Genomic DNA, 22,480 nt, shown 5'->3' on the forward strand with positions numbered 1-22,480 from the left:
CTTGCCTCTCCAGGCCAACAGCGTGAAATCTGACCATTCTCCCTTGCTGATCGTGGGCACGCCTCTCTACTACCTCTCCAGGAGACCCTGCGAGGCCCACCTAAGTCCAAGCAGCCCGGGTCCCTATGGGCTCCACCCGGGAGAACCTCGAGCTTCTAGTGGTAAAGCTCATCTCAGCCTCCTCTGCTCCACCCTCTAGGGGCAGGTACTCCCTGGTCCCTACCAGGGCACCGTTCTCCACTGCTCCAGGACAAGTGTCCACCTCCAAGCGCAACAGGTTCTGATTCTGATAAAGGTTTCAGTAGGAAGAGTGAACTAAAGAAACACCAGAAAATCAACAAAGGAAAGATAATATGGGAACTGTTTTCTTAATAAAGCAAACCTCACAAATTACCAGGAACACCATACTGATTAAAGGCCATTTGCATGCTCTGATTATGACAAAAGCTTCAATCAGAAAGCAAATTTCACCAGAAACTTGCAATTCCACCCAGCAGCGAGATCCCAGCAGGGAATGTACTAAAAGCTTATTTCACAAAAGTGATACTGATGATAGACATTCTCTCTCTCTCTTTTTTTTTTTTTAATCCTACAAATGGCAAGTGCCAATTGCATTGCTTCAACAACCTTTCTCCTACAACTTAGAGGTCTTTTTTCCACTCAGCATTGCTTCCATATCCAGGCTTTTCATCTTGAGGGTCTTGCTGTCAGTCTACCTTGCACATATCCCAGACTCTGTGCCTTAGGGTGTTCTTGCCACAGTGCGAGTCTGCTGTGCACCTCACATGGTGCCTGGTTGTGTCAATGCCATTCATTGTGCTTCTTTGTCCTTTTATTGGAGGCTTTTTTCTGCCACCTTTTCTGCCTTAGAATGTTGATGCCATCTTGGTACCACTTTGCCTCTTGTGCTGCCTTTGAGGGTTCATGCCACACTTTTAGTGCCCTCTTTTGAAGCCTTGGGGTATTCTTCCCATTCTTGCTGCTTCTTTGCTACTCTCACAGTGCATTGGAGAACGTCTGCCACTGCTGGCACACCCCTTTTCCCCTTTACAGTGCCTTAGGCTAGCAATGGTACATTTGTATCTCTTTATCCTTTCCCTCTTCTGTTGATGTCCTTCCTCAAATTTCATTAGAATTGATGAGAAAACCTCCAATTTTGCAACTCAGAATAGGCTGCGGTGCTTTTCCTTTTGAATTAAATGGTAAACAAATGAACAAATAAAACAAATAATTGTTTTTTGGCTTGAAACTAATGAACTCAATGATGATGCCCTACAAAATGACTGAGCAAACCAAAATAATTGTATTTCCTCTGCACATCCCTAATCTCTACAAGCTTATTGTGGTCATGGATCCTTCGGCTGAGGCAGGATTGACGCAACCTGCAGGGAAGAGCCCAGCAGGCCCCACAGTCGGCATGTGGACCAGGATGAAGCAGACACCCAGCTGGAGCTTTGCCCCTACCAGCCCATGTTCCACTCAGGTTAAGCCTTTGCATGTCAGGGCCAGCAGGTCTTAGGTGGGGGCCTCTGCTGATGGTGGTGAGATGCGTCCAGGTAGCTCTTTTTGAGAAGTTGTAGGACAGGCAGTGCTCAGTGGCAGGTGTCGGTCAAGCATATCTAGAGGCAGACAGTGGTCAGTGGCAATGGAGGGTTTCTAGAGGCAGGCAGTATTCAATGGCAGGCAGTGGTCAAGAATATCCAGAAGACAGGCTGAAGTCAATACCAGGTATCCATTCAAAAGGAATAGCGGGATAGGCAAGGCAGGAAGGTGAGGAGAAGAACAGGTAGGCAGCAAGGAAGATGTGGAGGAACTGAAGAATTGAAGACAAAGATGCTGAAACTAAAGAACTGAAGACAAGGACACTGAAACTGAAGACTGGAACACTGGAACTGGAGACAGGACGCTGGAACAACATGCACTATTGCTCTCTGAAAGTGCTGGAGGGTGTCAGCAGAAGACTTTTATAGGCTGGAGTAGTAATGTCATCAGAAGGCAATTCCAGCTTTCCCCACCTCGGGTCTTTTAAATTAGGCGACTTCAGGCGCATGCACACCCTAGGAGAAGTGGGGACAAAAGATGTTGGTGTCGTCCTGCCATGTGGGCTGTCTGCGGTGTCCTGATGTGCTGATGTCAGGAGTGCCAGGGCCACCTCGAAAGCTTGTCGGGAAAGCCCTACCAGGGAGGTGAGTGCGGCAGTTTGCAAGAGCAGCCCATGAACTGCCAAGTGTAACAATGCTTTTGCCCTCTCAATGCCTTATTAAACAATAAGCTGGCAGGTCCTGAGGCTAGCATCATTTTGTAAATAAAAGTATGTCGATATCTCCATACAACAAACTGGCATCATCTCAGAGCCTACTGGTGACATTTTGAATAAGAACATATGGTGATCACTCCTGCCCTGTAGAGATGCTTACTTTTGTGGGCAAATCAGGAGGGATTTTGTTGGTTAGGGGAGATAGGAAGGGTAGAAGGGATGGGGACAATGCCTGGCAGGATTTGTTTTATTGTTTAGAGAGACAATTTTTGTTTTGAGGAGGGGCTGGTAGCTACTGCATTTTATATAAAGCATGACATGAAATGCAATTTTTTAAACATGGAATGAACTCCCCTTCCCATAAACAAAGTGAAATAGAAACAAAGCAAAACAAGCAAACAAAAAAAATCTCTTTTATAGTCCTGGCTTTTTGCACCTTTACTTTGCTTCAGTTTTGCCCCTGACTTAAATCTGACCCTTAAGGGTTTATTCACTTTTTCAGAACAATTTTAAAAATCATTTGCTCTTGTATTAACAGGCTTCCTGAAATTTGACTGCTCTCAATGCAACTGAAAATTTGCACACTGTTCCACATACATAGATATATTGTGAGGGCATCCTTTGGTCACATGTAGATTACTTTTTCTACATATATAGTTTTAAACCCAAACTTTGCTCACACAAAAATCTGGAGCATTTGACTGTGCATACTTTTTGCTGGCAGTAGCTTTCAAAGACAAAGTACAATGATACTTTCACATTGAGTATTGGTGCAAAGCTTGTGGGTAAAAAAGGGTATATGTTCACTGTCTTGAAGCAGATTGAAAATGGTCTCATATGATTTTGTGCTTCACAAGGAATTTATGTTTGAAAATGTTATAACTGAATTCACCCTGGACTCGTGGCTTTCTATTATCATACCTAATCCCATTTTTCTATTGTTTATATTTTTCTTTAAATGAAAAGGCACTTAAGTTTCTGGTCTGACTACTATCCCTCTATCTGTGAGACTGATATTATAGGCAGGAACTAGCAGTGGTAGCAGCACACTGTAGATGTGGGCAAGAGGTAGGCAGACAAACCAGTAATATAGCTATACCAGCAATTACAGCAGCAGGACTGAAGATTGCCAGACAACATCAACTAAAGAGGAGGAGTTGGCAATCAGAGCAGCAGAATAGGTAGGGTTTCCCATGCTCTGTCAGACAAAGAACACGTTTCTCATCCTCTGAGTGGATTACTCCATCATTCCCCCCCAGTGATCCAATGGAGTCCATACTGCTGGGCTGTTGTAATGGAATTAATTGACCTAAGTCTGACTAGTTTGTCTAAGGATATATTCTGAAGGTAGGCCTTCTTGGACTCACTGTTTTCACATTGACCCCACATCACATAACTGTACAGCAACTGTGCAAACATAAGAAGTAAGCAATAGATGTGCAGTCTCCCTGGGAAGTGAGTTCTCATCCTGGATTGTGTTTTTTGAAAACTGCATATGCTTCTCAAAACACACTTTCAGACAGGCAGACAAAAAGTGTATAACTAACAGAGACATGGCAGGAAGGTATGTAGAGAGACAGACAATGAGAGAAAGTCCTCACCAACAGAAGCAACTCAAATGCCCTAATTTTGTTTGTACTACTTTATTAGCATTGCAACTATTGCCATTTTATATTTATGTATTCTGCCTTGCTTTCTGTAATGCAATCTAGCATTAATAATAAACACTGCTAATCCTGGTATCAGTTGTGTGCTGACCTAGATAATGAGTGAATGTGGCTTGTTGGGGAGACTGCAGGATACTGCTTTGTGTCTTGAAGTGGCTGATCTCACTGAGGGAGTTGCCTGGGATACCAGCTTCAGATCTCATGGGGGGGAGAGGGGATGCTGCCTGGGGCTACCCACTCTGAGTTTTACCACAGAATGAACTGAGGCAAATATGGTGCAGTGAGAAAGGTTCCAAGTTTAGGATTTATATGAGCTTGGCTATTGTGATTTTAGTACTTTATTGTATGTGTTGATCAGTGTGACTGTTTGGACATGTTATCAGTATATAATATATAGCACATGGGCATTCTAGTCCACCCCAGGTTGCACTAGAACCCCCTGGGATGTAGAGAGAGAAGTTCTACAACCCTTAACTTTTGACAGAAGTGACTGAGCCACAAAAGGAATGTACTGATTGCATTGTTATTATTATTCCTGCTATATGTATGATTCAGTTCCTCTTGTATTATTTTTAGCACAACCAAGCACATATGTTAAACTAATTATCCAGGAATCTACTATGTGCTGATTCAGAGTGTGAATGTAGTGTGTAGTGTTTTGTGTTAATCAATCCTATCAGTTGAGGTTCTTGCAGAATACTGGTGTCTCAGGTTCATACTCATTCAGGTAGTACTGAATGATAGGATCATTAACAAGGAGTACCCTTATAGGACACTCTCTCTCTCCAGGACCCCATGTCACAAGAGTAAATGTTTTAGTGTGAGAGCAATAATTATTTATAAGGACAGAGTAACTCAGTAATCATAACCAGTAGATGTAGTGTATTTGTATTTTTAGAAGGTGTTTGACATAGTCACTCATAAGAGGCTTCTAAGAAAACTAAAAAGTCATGGGATAGGAGGTGATGTCCTTTCATGGATTACAAACTGGTTAAAAGACAGAAAGCAGAGAGTAGGATTAAATGATCAATTTTCTCAGTGGAAAAGGGTAAACATTGGAGTGCCTCAGGGATCTGTACTCGGACCGGTACTTTTCAATATATTTATAAATGATCTGGAAAGGAATACAATGACTGAGGTAATCAAATTTGCAGATGATACAAAATTATTCAGAGTAGTTAAATCACAAGCAGATTTGCAGGAGGAATTTGTGAGACTGGAAGATTGAGCATCCAAATGGCAGATGAAATTTAATGTGGACAAGTGCAAGGTGTTGCATATAGGGAAAAATAACCCATGCAGAAGTTACACAATGTTAGGTTCCATATTAGGAGCTACAACCCAGAAAAAAGATCTAGACATCATAGTGGATAATACATTGAAATCATCAGCTCAGTGTCCTGCAGCAGTCAAAAAAGCAAACAGAATGTTAGGAATTATTATGAAGGGAATGGAAAATAAAACAGAGGATATCATAATGCCTCTGTATTGCTCCATGATGAGATCGCACCACATCAAAGTTATAGTCACATTGGCAAAGATAAAGAGAAGGGTGACCAAAATGATAAAAGGATGAAGCACCTCCCCTATGAGGAAAGGCTAAAGAGGTTAGGGATGTTCAGCTTGGAGAAGAGATGGCTGAGGGGGGATATGATTGAGGTCTTTAAAATCATGAGAGGTCTATGACAGGTAGATGTAAATTGGTTATTTACACTTTTGGATAATAGAAGGACTAGAGGTACTCCATGAAGCTAGCAAGTAGACACATTTAAAACTAATTGGAGAAAATTATTTTTCACTCAACACACAACTAAGTTGTTCGAAACAGAATGCTGGGCTTGATGGACCCTTGGTCTGATCCAATATGGCAACTTCTTATGTTCTTACATTCATACAAAAGAATATTCAGTAAATGAATATGCTTATTTATTCTATGAGTACATTGTTTGTATATTTTTTATGAGTAAAATTGATCAAGTCTTTTCTAAGATGGATACAGAAAAAATAAAAATAAAAGGTGAACTTACCTATACAGGCTAAGTCCAAGTCCCAGACTGCTATCCTCTGATACATGAGATAAGACAGTAGCCCTGGACTTACAATTCACCTTGTATTTATACTTTCTTCTGCTTACAGCGTGAAATGTTTATGCGTATAGACTTATATGCTTATACAGTAAAATGTTTACATGTGCTTATAGCTTAGTGTTTATGCATATATATCTTGCTTATATGCTTAGGGGCAGATTTTAAAAGGAGCATGTGTGCATTCATGTGAGCGCAGTTCCCGGCGCGTGTACATGGACACGTGGATATTATAACATGCACGTGGTAGCACGTGCATGTTATAAAATTCAATATCTATGCACACATGCTCTCCGGACTTTAGCATCCATGTGTGCATGTGTAGTTGGCCTGTGACTCGCATGCGAGGAGGCAATTTTTTACTTTATGCGTGCCAACGCAATTTCGTTTTTCCCAGTTCCCTCCCAGATCACTCCAATCCTAACCCTACCCTTCCTACTTTTTCCCCTTCCCTCCCCTCTCTTCCCCAAACCCTAATGTCTACCTATCTTCCCTATATTTTGTTTGTTAACTTACCTGCTCCTATGGAGCAAGTTATGTGCACTGGCCAGCTGCCGGTGCGCACTTCCCCAGGCCAGGGCCTAATGGTGCTGTCCCAGCTTGCTCCCCACCCCACCCTGCCCCTCCCCGCCCAGACCCCACCCACTGGCCTGCCCCTTTCTAGAGGCATGTCACTTTGGTACATGCCAGGGGTTGTGCACTTGGCCGAGCCCCTTCGAAAATGCACGTGGCATGTGCAGGATATGGCCTTGCACATAACCCCCAATATTTGTGTCTGCAAGCATTTTAAAATCAGGCCATTAGTGTTTGTACATAGCTAGTTGTAAGTCCAGTCATCCTATCTTGTTTATCTTGCTACATTGCAGTTGTGTTACTAAAAACTAGTATATAAACTAATATATAATTTATAAACATAAAAAGCTCTTTGTTATTAAATACTAGCATATAAACAATTAAAAGTGTATTGTTTTTCTTTTCTGGCAACCCATAATAATTGAACGATTCACAAACAATTTTATTTTGGTTTGCTGTCTGGATTTTTCAGATCTTCTAGCTGAGCTGACCTGTAATGTAGAGGAAATGTCACTTTGGTTCTCTCTGGCCGCGTGTCTGTAAGAAAATGTATTATCTCTCTTTATAGGAATCTGTTTATTCCTGGTAGTTAAACCAAGAATCATTTCAGAGAGTTCTGCCTTCATTCCTCTGCTTTCTAATGGGAAGGATTTAACAGGTGTTTTCTTAAAAGGTAAGGGGCTATTTGTCTTTAATACCTGAGGTCCACATGACCTTGATACTGGTTTTGGCTTTGTGTTTATTGCAGCAGTTCCCACCAGGGAGGAAGTGCTTGGAAGATATCAGCCCTGTTTCTGTTTCAGAGCAGAAAATCTCCCCGATGATGGGGTTTGGGAGTTTTAGCCTTGGGTTTTGCTTTTCATACACAGTGAACCTGTAATAGCCACCAAAGATTGCTGACTGCCACTAGAGTGGCCCAATGGAAATCAACCAACCAGACTGCAGGATACTGCAGGATGCTGTGAAGGAGATGGACTGTTTGTTGTACTCACTGGCAGCGGGGCTCATGCCGCACCTCCCAGCTCCTTCCCACGTGGCCGGCAGGCTCTCCATACTGCCGGCGCTGGCCTGGGCCTTCCAGCATGCAGGATACTGCCTTTGCAGTCCTCTTCGGGTCCTCTTAAGTGCGAGCACGCGCCGCCAGAGGAGATTTAAAGGGCCCGCGGTAGGAAAATGCCGCCGACCCCTTTTTGATCACAGCAGGGCTCAGGCCCTTTATAACCTGGTGGTAGTCATCCTTCCAATGACTTGGCAACCAGGTCTCCTTGTTAGCGTGCCTCTTCAAGTGTTCCTGTTCGGTATTTTGGTCTTTCCTGCTCCTGCTCCTGTTCCAGCCTTCCTGCCCTTGTTCCAGCTTGTCTGTCCCTTCCTCTGCACCTTCCTGCCCTCAGACAGATCTCCTGGCTTCTTGACCCTGAACTGGACCTCTTCTCGCTCCTCGCCACCAGCCCCTGACCTCGGAATGGATTCTCTCTGCTTCTCTCTGCATCTCTTGGAACTGGACTGTGGTATACTCTGAACTCCTTCCTTTGGGCTTGGCCAGACTCTGCTCCATCTCCAGATGCTCATGCTTCCTCCACCCGTCTTCAGAGGGTCCACCTAAGACCAGCTGGCCCTGGCACCCAAGGGCTCAACCCCAGGGGAATGGGGGTTGGTAGTGGGGAAGCTCCTGTTGGCCCCTGCATCACTCCGGCCTTGCCTCCCTACGGTGGAGACCTGCGTGAGTTTGTCCCTTCAGGTAGCGTCAACTCCACCTCGAGCAAAGGGTTCACAATCTTATCCGGATTCACAACACTGTTGCTATAGCCCCACATGAACCAGAAAAGACTGAAAGAAGAGACAGTACTTTGGCAGAGGCTTAGAGAGGGAGGGAGAGAAGGAGATAGAGAAAGAAGGGGAAAAGTAGATTGGGAGGAGGGGAGGGGAGAAGCTGAGGGGTGAGGAGGCAGAGGGAAGTAAAGACTGATGAGAAGTGGAAGGGGGAAAAATGGAGAGGAGAAATGGAGAGATGTTAGGGAAATGGAGGGGAATGGGAACAGCGAAGAAGAAAAGGAAACCGGCAGGGAGAAAGGGGATAGGAAAAGAGGGGTAAAGATAAGGGAAAAGAGAGAGCAAAGGCAAAAGAGAAATAAAATAAATATCCACAACAAATACAAATAAAAAGAGCTAATAAGCAAAATAAAACATTCTGGAATTGCATGGTGGCACATGCAGCTCTTTTAAGTTGCCACATAGTTCTTGTGTTCACAGTTTATTTTTTATCCAGCAGTTTCCTTTTTCTTAAATTGGATCCAGCCTCCATTGAGCTATGGCACAATGGTGTTCCAGGACTGTGGTTACATTTTAGCTGGTGAGCACTGATATCCAGCACTCCTCTGCTGGCTGGAAAAATATCTCTCCTAAAGTTATGCAGATAACTTACTCTGACTAACTTGAATATATTCAGTGGCAGACATCTCTGGATAACTGCCACTGAACATCAGGGTTTAGTGACTCAGGCAAACTTACTGCTCACCAGCCTGTTGAATACTGTTATAACTGTTTGTTTTGTAATCCTTTTAGTACATATTTTGATGTAAGCATAATATAGACATGTTTTAAATAAATAAAATAAATAAATTTTGACCTTGCCGGAATGTACACATCTTCCCTTCACTTAAGGTGGAAATTCTTATTGTGTAGATAATATGTTAAAATAGAATGATTCATTCATAATTCAAACTGTTGCTCGGTTTAAGACATCACATGGCTTGTTTTTCTTTCACTGACTTCTTATACCTGGACAAACAAAGTTGCCGTCACCGTGCAGCACTTGAATGCATGGACTGAAGATCTATGCTGAGGTTTCATTATGTTCAACCCTCACATACGGATTTCATTACCACGTGAATGGAAGCAATGGGAAAGACCCTGGTAAAAGGCTCCTCTAATGTATGCATTTTTATTTTTGAAAAAAAACAACAATGGCAGAAGGGAAGAATCAAGAAATCTTCAGGAAAGAAAACCCTGAATTTTCAGTGGCTTATCCCTTCGTTCATGGAGCACAGACTCAGATAATTCATTCTCCTCAGTAGCCAGTAAATTGCTTTCTTTGCTGACTGTCGATGACTTGTTTGCCTTTGAGGCCGTTATGCTTATCAGCCCGGGCTCTCTCTCTGTTTTGGGAAGCCGCTGTAATCTGGCTCTGCTGACAAGTGCTTCAGTAAACATTGATGATTGAACTCTTTTTGCTGCTTATGCTTCCTTCTCTCAGAATTGAACACTATTTCATATGTAGCCTCAACAGTCTTATCCCCACCAGACCCTTAATCAATCATCAACTCTTGTTTACTTTTTTTTTTTTTAAACAGAGCAACAGGATAGTCAGATGTCAGTTTTCTTACAATTATTTCCCCTGGGGAAACAAGCCCCATTTCCATTTTCCTTTGATTTCTTATTTGGTCCTTCTACAAAGGATTTCCCCATGAGGTTGCTTTATACATTTCTGACGTTATCCCCTGCATGTTGAAAAATAAGCAGGGTTGGGGCTTTTCTTTTTGTGTGGTTTTTGTTTGCATGGTTTTGGGAGGATGAGAGGGGGCAGGGGTGTCTGTCCATACTTCAATAACTTTCTTCTCAAACAAAAACATTAACAGCTGGGGTTTTTTTTTTTCCCCTTTAAGGTTCATCGCGCTGCACCAGTACCAGGTATTAGATGCAAAATAAGCAACAAAACGGCACAATAGGGAAAACTGTTGTCTGTTTTGTTTTGTGTCTTTATATTTTTCTGTTGAAGCAATGAATGGGCACAGGACTTTAGACCAGGTGCATTCATTTCCAGAGCTCGAGGTCTGCGCAGAGGCCAGCCTTTCAGAATATCCCAAATGAATAGGTATGAGATAGATTTGCATGCGCACTGGCTCACTTGTATGCACATCTATCACATGCTTATTCATTAGGGATATGCTGGAAAGTGGAAACAGAGCCTATTTACAGCCCATCGAGGAATGAAAATGAATACCACCACTACAGACAAAACAGTAATTTCAGCAAGAAAAACAGGCTCTACTTGTTGCATTGGCTTTTCAGTTTCCTTAGTTTCCTGGCCTAAGACATATTAGACCATGAAAGTAAGGCCAATTTATATCCTACACATTCCTATAATGGTTCTGGTACATTACTTTTATTTACTTTATTTTTTGTTAACTTAGGACTTTAATCAGCAGCCCTGCTATGCCATAAATCGTGTGGAATGAATGCCAGAGCTTACACCTTGCTAAGAACTGAACTTTACATAAGTTAAATGATTGATTTGGTTCAATGAAGACAAGAGGTCCTTCCTTTGTGTCCAGCTTTGCTTCTGAGTGCCTAACATAGCAGTCCAGGAAAAAAAAAATTTCACTGTAGCAATTTGTCAACCGGCTGAATCCACCAAAGTGGCTTTATGGCTGACTAAAAGTGAATGCCAAGCTTCACAAGCCTTTTGTTTTGTACACTGTAAAATGAGGTATTCCTCAGAGGTGTTACTTGGTCAAGGGGGAGGGGGGGGGAATTGCACACGTACATAAAAGTTCCAAAAATGCTTAAACAATGTGCTCACTTTATTCCCTTATTTGAGACAACTTTGAGCACCTGCATCATTTTTATCTTCATAGCAACATAATCCTCAGACTCAAAACTATGCAGTACATCCAGTTTCAAGATCAGACTAGTCTGTGTGGGCTGAAAAGTAAGTGCACATTTTGTCTGTTAGACTCCATATTGAAAGCCACAGCAAATAACCCAAAATGCAGCACAACAGACTGTGAGGATGGATGGGCAAAACTTCACTCTCTGGAATAACGAAACACACTGACACTTTATTTACAACCCAAAGCATTACAACCCAAAGGACTGTCTACCTCTTGCAGTATCTTCGTGTACTTAAAATACCTTGGGTTGGGTCAGCAATGTTACAGGAGCTGTCTTCTCCTGGAGGTGTTCAGGTCCTCCCTTACCCACCTGGGTCCCAGCTTTTATTCCCCTCAAGCCAGTCACAGCCTCTCAGCATCTCCTGTCCAGCCAGGTCCCATTTGTGGAGTATTCTCCCTTTAGGGGATTTAAAGGGGACCAGGCATCTAGCCTGGACCTGCACTGACTGATAAGGTACCACTAGGGGCACACTCTCACAAGTACATTTTATGTTTCTTGATTGAGGAGTCTTAGGTTTAGTCCGGTATTAATGCTTGGGTATTATGAGGTTGTTGTCCTGCTGTGGGCTGGTTTTAATTAGTTTTTAGATAATTCTATATGCTCCTAGGAATCTTAATGCTTTTGATTTGAACTCAAGGGGGGGGTCCTTTAACGATGTTGAAATTCTTGAAAATTTTGGATACATATTATGAACATTTTTTCATGTAGTGTTTTTACTTATGTGTTTGGTAAGGGGATAATAATTTGCAGAGCAATTTATGCCTAAAATTTTGTTTAGGTGCACAAATTACTTTTCTAATATTGACCAAGGCCCGTAATTCAGTTCTGCACATGCTTTTACATGGCCTGAGGTGAAGCATTATGGGGAATGGATTTGCAGCTTATGTGTATACTTTTTTATTTAGAAACAAAATGCACTTTACCCCACATAGGCTATGCCATGCTTCAAGCAGGTGTAACTTTGTGCAAGGTAATTTGTTCACACACTAGACAATTATCTGAGAGCTTTAATTCAAACATATGTGCGCCCATAGCTTCTTCTATCTGTAGTAGTTTTGGATGGTATGGACACCTGTGAAACATATTCAGGTCAATTGCCCCATTAAGAGTTCATTTTTCATAACAGGACAAGGAATTTTGTGTTAGATGTGGATTGGCAGTCTAGATGAGCTATATGGTCCTTATCTGCCATCATGTTTTATGTATCTGTGTTTAAATACATTGCTAGGATCAGCGGGAAATCCAATTGGAATTGTTTGATGAGGATGATCCAGATCATTATTCTATTTCTTTTTCGTACAAACTACTAGGGATGTGCAGAGGGACGCCATACGTTGCATTCGGGATTCGGATTCGTTGGGGGGGTAGATACGTTGCATTTGGCTGTATGGCGGCCCGATACATTAATACGTCAATTTCTATTTCTTCCCCCACTAAAATTAAATTAACTACAACCCCCCACCCTCCTGACCCCCTCAAGACTTACCAAAACTCCCTGGTGGTCCAGAGGGGGGTCCGGGAGCCATCCTCTGCACTCACACCCTCGGTGCGGGTTTCAAAATGGCGCCGATAGCCTTTGACCTACTATGTCACAGGGGCTACTGGTGCCATTGGTCAGCCCCTGTCACATGGCCATCGGCGCCATCTTGTGCTCCTACCTATCTTTCTATCCTAGCTGCCAGCCCTTCATTATCTTCCTTATTGCTGCTAAGTTGGAGATCAAGATATGGATGTTTTCTAGAGATGTACTTTGGGATCAGATTTTGTGTCTGGCTTTTTTTGGGGCCCCCCCCCCATGGGAATTTCGTTTTTCCCGCGGTTTGGGTTTTTTTTTTCGGGGGCCCCAATTTTCGCTTTAGTGCGCACTAACTCCCCATAGTGCGCACTAATTCTGCAATGTTAGTGCACACTATTGGGGGACTTAGCGCGCACTAAAGCAAAAATGATTTTTTCTGAAATTTCAGAAAAAATTAAATTGTTTTTCGGTTCTCCTGAACCATTCCTATGGGGCTGGTCATTTAAGGCAATCACTTCCTTGATGCACCTTGTTGTCACTTTTGATGCGCCTGCATCTTATCCTGGGAACTTTTGCAGAATACAACATAGAAATATTGCTACTTGTCTGCCTTCTCACTAACGGGCTGATACAGTAATGGACGGCCGGTGCCATCTTTAAAAATGGTGCGGGCCATCCAGTGCTCCTACCCTGTGACAGGGGCCAGCCAATGGCAAGGATACCCTGTCACATGGTAAGGGCAAAGGGCCATCGGTGCCATTTTTATTAGTGGCAGCCGACAGCCCGAGAGCGGGAGATTGCTCCCGGGACCACCACTGGACACCAGGTAATTTTAAAACATTTTTGGGGGGGTCGGGAGGGTGGGGTAAGCTAAGGGAGCTGTTTTAAAGGGTTGGGTGGGATTTTTGTTTATCGGCTCGGGCGCAGCCGATAAAAAAAAACCCGATCGGGCCGCAGGAAAAACAAATTCACAATGTGAATCAGAATCGGAACCGGAATCGGAACCGATTCCGGTTCCAATTCACATCTCTACTATTTACCACTGCTTAAGACCATTGATGATGATTTACTTCACTGGTATCAGGACTCACATTCATGGGTAGGCCGAATAGCCATTATTAAGATGGATATACTCCCATGACTGTTATATCTCTTTATAATGCTACCCATTTTCCTCTCCACTAGTTTCCTGCAGTCAACCCAACGGAAGTTATTCGCTTTTATCTGGAGGAAAAGACCACCCAGGATTGCACGATCAGTTCTATACTGCTCCAGAGAACATGGGGGGGATGAACGTCCCAAATCTGGAATGGTATTATGCTGCTGCCCAATTGAAGGCGATACTTCACATCCATAATTGCCGAGAACACCCAGCCCCCTGGCAGTCGATTGAACAACACTTCCTAGGGGAGATGCCCATCACAGCGCTTTTCTGGCAGCCTAACAATACCTGGCGACCAATTCTTAATCTTCCACCTACTCTCCAAACTATTTTACCGATTTAGTCCCATTGGAAGGTGAAATTTGTGGGACCTACTCTTTATCATCAATCTTCTACATTGTTTCATAATCTCCAATTCCCGGCGGGTCTCCCCAGGCAAGCTTTTCAATCCAGGAAGTCTCAGAACCTTATAACTATCAGTTCATGGCTAACCCAAGGACATATTTTACCTTTTTCTACTATTGTCAAGGAAACCGAATTTTCCCCATCTTCTTTTCTCAAATATGCACAAGTAGCCCACTTCCTCAGATCCTTACTTTCCTCCTCTCACATAGCCATCACCAAGTCTTTACTTGAAACATATTGTATGCAGAGACAGGCTGTTAGTGCAATCTCTAAACTATATAATATATATATATTATTCTGGGGCCCCAATCTACCAAGCTTGAATCATCACTTTCCTGGGAAAAGGAACTTAATTTACAATGGGACCTGACAGACTGGGATGACATATTTGTAATAGCATGGAAAAACTCCAATTCAGCTAACCTTCAGGAACAATGCCTGAAAATTATTTATCGAAGGCACTATGTGCCCGCCCGCATGCACCAAATGTATGCTCACCTATCGAACACTTGCTGGCGCCTATGTGGGCAAGAGGGCACATACATACACATTTGGTGGAACTGTCCAGTAGTCACCCCATATTGGGCATGAATAGAGGCCTGGATTGCCGACATCATAGGGCGGGCGATCACTGCATCCTCAACTAACGTACTCCTAGGCGTACCTATAGAGGGTTTATCAACACCCACCCAGCGTCTATGTCAACAAATTTATACTGTAACTCGAGTGGTGTTGCCCTGCCACTGGCAGACTCCTCATCTTCTAAAACAGAAGATCCTTATATAAAGTTTACATCGCCTACAAGATCTGGAGCATCTTACCGCCATACGCCACAAACGAATGTCTACATTCCATGCAGTCTGGACACCTTTCAACTCTTGGTATCGAAACCATAACCCTCTAGCTGAGTCTGACTAGTCACCTTGACATTCATGTTTACTCACGTTTTATTTGCATTAATGCCATGAGTCTTATACCCCTGCGATTTAACCATGTCACGCTTTCTTACCTTAGTGGGGAATTGTTGTCATATTCGATATTATTGTTATTGCTGTTATTTTGATAACATATTATGTGTTTGGTAAAGGGAGGAAGGGGGGGGGGGAGGGGATTGTACCTTGTATTTAATATTCCATTTAACATGTTTGAAAACTATGGCAAAATCACTTGTTTGTATATCGTTTCTTGGATTATACTTTTGCCAATAAAAGCTATAAATTAAAAAAAAAAGAATTTTTGATTTTTTCGAGATAATAAAGAACACATTTTAAAATCAATATTCTGGATAGACTGGATATATTAGGTACTTGAAAGGTATATTTTTGCTTTGGGACTTAAAATAGGCCTATTACCATATGGGTTCTTAGTATCTATTTTACATGGTTTTCTGGTTGGCACCACAATAATGCATGTACATGTAAAATACATATTTTTGTAAGTGACATATTTACCTCTAACTATTCTTTTTCATGTAAAATCTGTTATTATAAATGCATAATTTTTAATTATGTGTGTGGATGTCAAGGGTGGGTTTGTGGGGGTACCAGGCTGTACTATGGTACCTAAGTCTCTTGCACTGGCCCTGCTAACACCCTCCATTAGGGATGTGCAGCCAGAAAATTTTCGTTGCATTCGTGATATGTATTTGTCGGGGGCAAATCCGTTGCATTCGGACGTATGGCACCCCGATACATTGATATGTGAATTAGTTTTCCAGTTCCCATTAAAGTCAATAGGGGAAGGATTTCCAGCCTATTTTTGGCTGCAAAATTGGGGTTTTATTATCAATTTTGATGAAACTTCTGGGGAGCAATCATCAGAACAGGAAAACAGCTCCAAGGTACTTAAACTGTGACAAAGGACATGAATAGCCTAAGGCACTGTAAAGGTGCAAAGGGGTACCAGAAGTAGCAAGAGTGCAGCGAGAGGGTCAAAAACACACCACAGCTTCAAAAGAGAGCACCGATAACAGATGTATGAACCCTCGAAGGCAGCACGACAGGCAAAGCGGCAAGACAAGTGGCATTGACATCCTACAGCACAATGAAGGGGGAACATAGCAAGCAGAAAGACTAGCACCAACACACTGAGGAACCATGATAGTGGCAAGAGCACTATAAGGAGTTGAATGAGTCATCTGGTGATTGGCAGCAAGGCACAATGGCATAACGTTGATAGGGGCAAGACAGGCTTGCAGAGCCGAGGTAGTCATGTCACTGTGGTGTTGATAAGGGAAAGACAAGACGAGGCTTAGCATGTGGCGGGACTATCAACTGGGCATACTGTGCACCCGACCTGTCTTCAAACAGGGACCAAGGAGTCTAACACGAGTGCTAGGACCTGAAACATGATGAACTCTGCCTGGGTGGAGTGGAGCACCTGTGGGTGCTCCACTCCACCCACCTGGTAGTAACTCCACTCCACCTGGTAGTAACAAATATTCAAATAAGAGCCCCGGGGAGAGTTCTCTTTCCTATGAGCAGGAAAGGGCTCCCTAGAATGGGCTCGCCCCTAGAGTGGGGTGTTTCCATTGGCGTCCAATGAGCTCTCGCTGGTCTTTTAAAATCCGGTGGATATAGCTGATATATAAACGAGAGTTTTCAAGGTCGAGACAGAGGAGGGTAAATGTGAACAGTGGTTCAACATGAGTCAGAGGGTAGATACAGGCTGGCTACATATGGGACCCCAAGGGACTTTAGTGTGAGAATATCCTTGACAAAAGACAGGTAGGCCGGAAAGCAGTCAGAGTACAGCTTGGCATAGAAAGAGGCTGATTTCAAAATGGAACAGTGGTTCAACATGGGTCAGAGGGTAGATACAGGCAGGCTACACCCGGGGAGAGTTCCCTTTCCTTTGCGCAGGAAAGGGCTCCTTAGAGTGGGTTCGCCCCTAAACAGTGGTTCAACATGGGTCAACAGGTCCTAAGAGATAGGCTGCAACACCGTGGAGAGTTCCCTTTCCTAAGAGCAGGAAAGGGCTTCCTTGGAATGGGTTGGCCCCTAAAGTGGAGCATGAGCCTTCAAAGTGTGGCGACATGGAGCAGGGTGCCATGTGTATAGAGGTTAAACATGGGTCAACAGGTCCTAAGAGATAGGCTGCAAGACCATGGAGAGTTCCCTTTCCTAAGAGCAGGAAAGGGCTCCTTGGAATGGATTGGCCACTAGAGTGTATAATGGTACAAATTGTTAGGATTTAATCATTTGCAAACAGATCATGACTTCATAAGCAAGACAAAGGAAGATCTTTTTTCTGCCCTGAAACTAAAGAAAGCTCTTTGTTTTATTTAAGGATCCATGCTGTGAAGGACTACTAGTTTTAATTGCCAGAGACTGAGGTTTCCCTTTGCAACGAGGGTTCAGCCATTAGGACTGGACATAAGGCCTGGACAAACAAGCACAGCATTCCAGGACATAGGTGAAACACTTGTAGGAACATAAGGCCTGGACGGGCAGGCAGAGCATTCGAGATCAAACAATTGTAGGAATTGCAGGAAGACCTTGTGAGACTAGAAAAATGGGCATCCAAATGGCAGATGAAATTTAATGTGGATAAGTGCAAGGTGATGCATATAGGGAAAAATAACCCATGCTATAGTTACACAATGTTAGGTTCCATATTAGGTGCTACAACCCAAGAAAGAGATCTAGGCGTCATAGCGGATAACACAATGAAATTGTCGGTTCAGTGTGCTGCGTCAGTCAAAAAAGCAAACAGGATGTTGGCAATTATTAGAAAGGGAATGGTGAATAAAACGGAAAATCTCATAATGCCTCTTTATCGCTCCATGGTGAGACCGCACCTTGAATACTGTGTACAATTCTATTTGCCACCTCTTAAAAAAGATATAATTGTGATGGAGAAGGTACAGAGACGGGCTAACAAAATGATAAGGGGAATGGAACAGCTCCCCTATGAGGAAAGACTAAAGAGGTTAGGACTTTTCAGCTTGGAGAAGAGACGGCTGAGGGGGGATATGATAGAGGTATTTAAAATCATGAGAGGTCTAGGATGGGTAGATGAGACTTGGTTATTTACTCTTTCGGATATTAGAAAGATTAGGGGGCATTCCACGAAGTTAGCATGTGACACATTTAAAACTAATCAGAGAAAGTTCTTCTTTACTAAACGCACAATTAAACTCTGGAATTTGTTGCCACAGGAGTGCTTAAAAAAGGATTGGATAAGTTCTTGAAGGAGAAGTCCTTCCCTGCTAATAATTAAGTTGAATTAGAAAATAGCCACCGCTATTACTAGCTATGGTAACAGGGAAGAGACTAAGTTTTTGGGTACTTGTCAGGTTCTTATGGCCTAGATTGGCCACTGTTGGAAACAGGATGCTGGGTTGATGGACCCTTGGTCTGACCCAATATGACATGTTCTTATATTCTTAGGAACATAGGGCCTGGACGGACAGGCAAAGCAATGGAGGTCAAACACTTGTAGGAACATAAGGCCTGGACGGACAGGCACAGCAGTCGAGGACAGAGGTCAATCCCACCTAGGGACATAAGGGCTGGATGGGCAGGCACAGCAATCGAGGACAGAGTCAATCCGACCTATGGACATAAGGCCTGGACAGTGAACGGACAGGCACAGCATTTGAGATCAGGCCCTCATAGGGACATACGGCCTGGACAGTGGACAGTCAGGCACAGCGTTTCAGGTCAGGTACATGTGCTGCAGTGCTTATATTATCTATCTGAGACATAGGAGGCAGTTGGAGCTGCTGCAAGGCTTTCAATTGCTTTTATTCTTCTTGCCATTCACAGGGAAAATTTGGAAACCCAAGCAAAGGCAGGTTTATTTTCAAAAACACTAGCATTTCCATCAACTCTGGTGTCAGCTTTGAGTGGTAAGGGCTCATGATATCCCCTGTCATTGAAAAGACATGTTCACTGGGCACACTTGTTGGTGGACATGACAGATATCACTGAGCCACTTTTGCTAGGTGTGGCCAGACAGTGGACTTGTGTGCCCAATATGCCAGCGGATCTGTCTGCATGTTCTCTATCAGCTCTGAGAGATACCGTGTCACTGACCCCTGTGCTGGTGTCTCCTTTGCTTGGGCGGGCTGAGAGTCAATCATGCCAGCTGCTTTCTCTCTCGCCCATTGCACAAAAGATGCATCTTTATGGGCAACATGCCTTTGGCGTTCTGAAGTGGAAGACGAGGTAGTATCTGTCACTGACACAGTGCTGCTCCTGATTGGGCTAGCAGCACAAATCTCTGAAGTGCCCGCTGTTTCCACCTCTACTTGAAGCCTAGTCTGTCTCTGCCTATGGCGCGCCTGTTCATGGACTTTTGCTAACAGCAGCTCCTTCACAAATGACAGACAATTGGACTGTAGGGCGAGTTTCCTTTTCACACGGGGATCACAGACTGAGGCGAGCATGTATGTGCGGTCGTCTGTTAAAGGCCTTAATCTGTCTTTCACCTGCTGCTGCAAAACGTCCAGACACTGCAGCACCTCAATTCCCTCTTCCCGTTTAAAGGCCTCCAAATGTTCATCCAGGAAATTAACTATAGGGATGATGTCAGCCAAGGTGGGACTTCTGGAACTCAGCTCCTCCGTGACATCCTTGAAGGGCTGCAGGAGTTTTACCAGCTGACTCATGACTAACCAATCATGATGCCTTAGGGGATTCTGCACAACTATGTCCATTGTACCAGAAAGTTCATGAAGGGGTGTCTGCAGCTCCAGTAATGTCTCCAGCATCATAAAGGTGGAATTCCACCAGGTGGCAATGTCTTGAATGAGACGCTTGTGAGGCATATCCAAATCAGTCTGCTTTTGTCGGAGAACCTGCCCCGCCTTGACACTTCTGTGGAAGTGTGCGGCTATGTTCCTGCACTTCTGTATTAACCTATGAAGGTATTCATTCTCTTTGTCATTGGACTCCAACCCCAGAGCTGACTTCATTACCAGGTGCAGAGTGTGTGTAAAACAGCGGATGTTCTTAAAGCGCCCGTCGGTTATTTCCTTAACCATGTTTGCACCATTGTCTGTGACAAAGAACCCTGCCTGCATTTTCCTGTCTCGCTGGTGTAGTTGCCAGCCCTCCAGCATCTTTCTGAAGCATGATAGAATATTGGCTGCGGTATGGGCCTGGTCCGTCAGGTGGGTGTGCAGTAAAGCCCACCTCCACCCTTATACTTGCTCAGTAATAGAGCTGCTGGCTGCCCCTGCGTCAGCCATGTCCCACCAGTGTGCTGTCAGAGAGAGGTAAGAGTGTGCAGCAGTCATGGCAGTCCAGATATAGCAGGTGAAATGCATTCTCCCCTCTGCCTTAGCTAGCAGCGCTTACATGCGACTGCGACACTGCTTGTACAGGCTGGGGATGACCTTTCTACTAAATGTGGTTCTGGAGGGGACTTTGTAATTTGGAAGTACAACCTTCAGAAAACGCTTGAAACCTACATTCTCCACTAATTGCAAGGGCTGGTCATCAAGGGCAATCATTTCCCCAATGCACACCCCTACCCTCCACTGACTCTACCTTCTCCTCCTCCACCATAGCAGCAAAGATAGGACCAGATACCAGTATTTCTTCCAATGTGAGGTTTTTTGTTTTGTTTTTTTTTTGCTGGATCCTGAGTCTGGTTTCTCCATGCTAAAAGAATCATTATTGATCTTGGACATGGGACTCCTAGTATGCTCATTAATACTATCATCAATAGCTTTGCTTGTGCTAGTCCTATGTTCCTAAAGAGGAAAAGTATTTCCTCTTCCTCTGTTATTGTTGTTGCCAGTGGAATGAGGGTTGGTATTGGCGAAGCTCCAGTCGGCCTCCTCTTCCCATTTGGCCCCACCTCCCAATGGTGGGGACCCGTGAGGGTTTCCCCTATGGGTAGCACCATCTCCACCTCAGGTCAGGGGTCCACCTCCGCAACACAGGAAGGCTTCCATGCCCAGACTTTGCACCAAGGGGGTTTTCCTGTCACTTTGCCTTGCTCCCATATCTAAAACTCTAAACCTTGTGATGTTCTTGCCAGTGTGGGGTGCTGCTTTGCAACTCATGGTGCCTTGATTTGTTGATGCCACACCTTGTTCTGCATTTTCCTTCTATCATTACCTTTAGGTTATTCCTGTCTCATTTTCTGCTTTGTTCCCCCTTCATGCTGTCTTAGGATGTTGATGCCACTCTTGGTGCCACTTTATCTCTCATGCTGCCTTTGAGGGTTCATGCTACTGTTATAGGTGACCCCTTTTGAAACCTTGGGTTGTTCTTTCCCTTCTTGGTGCTTCTTTGCTCCAATGATTGTGTCTTGGAGTAGTCCTGCCACTGCTGCTATCAGTTTGCCTCACTGCAGACCCTTGGAATCTTCATTCCACGTTTGGTGCCACGTTGACACAGTTATGAATTGAAGGCATGCTTTCATCCTTCTGTTAATGTATACCAACCAGTTTAATTAGAAATGATTATAAAATCCCAATGTTGAAGCTGAAAATAGCTGTATTGCTTCCCCATTTGACTATAGTGGTAAACTAATGAATAAACCATCTTTATCAAGTATTTAGTTATTTATTTAAAATCACTTATATCCCACGCCCTCCAAAGTTTGGGATGGGTAACATAAACTAATGAAACAAAAGAAATGAATGAACCAAAAACAAAATATTTTCCTCTACACAAATATGTTCAAGTAGTTTGGATATGAAAGGGAGGAGAGAAATGGGACAATAATTAGTAGGGAAGAAAATGTTCTGAGGACTGATGGGATAATACTGTGAGCCTTTTTGCTCCTATATTGAATGCCATTTTTTCAGTCATTTAAAGTAATGCATATTGTAAATATGCAATGGTTCATTTTCAGTAAGATGATGAGCACCAATATTGCTGGATAGCTAAAAGCAGGAAAAATAAAAGGGCAATAATTTTTGTATAACCTGATACTCAACCATCTAAGTCTACAGTAATTATCCTGGTAAAGCAAGGTAGAATGAAGCCCTGCTAAACAGGCATTTGAAAATTGGTATGACTGGTTATATATGAATTTTTTGAGTTAGTCAACTTTCTGAGTTATCTGGCTAGCCAGGGAAATTCAAATATAGCCAGATATCTCATATAGCTAGATACATTTGAATTTCCTGAATTAGTTGGAGAACTCAGCAAGCCATGTACTTTTCAATTTCTTTGGTTAGCC

The sequence above is a fragment of the Rhinatrema bivittatum genome, chromosome 1, assembly GCF_901001135.1.
Source record: "Rhinatrema bivittatum chromosome 1, aRhiBiv1.1, whole genome shotgun sequence".
In the NCBI taxonomy this organism is placed as follows: Eukaryota; Metazoa; Chordata; class Amphibia; order Gymnophiona; family Rhinatrematidae; genus Rhinatrema; species Rhinatrema bivittatum.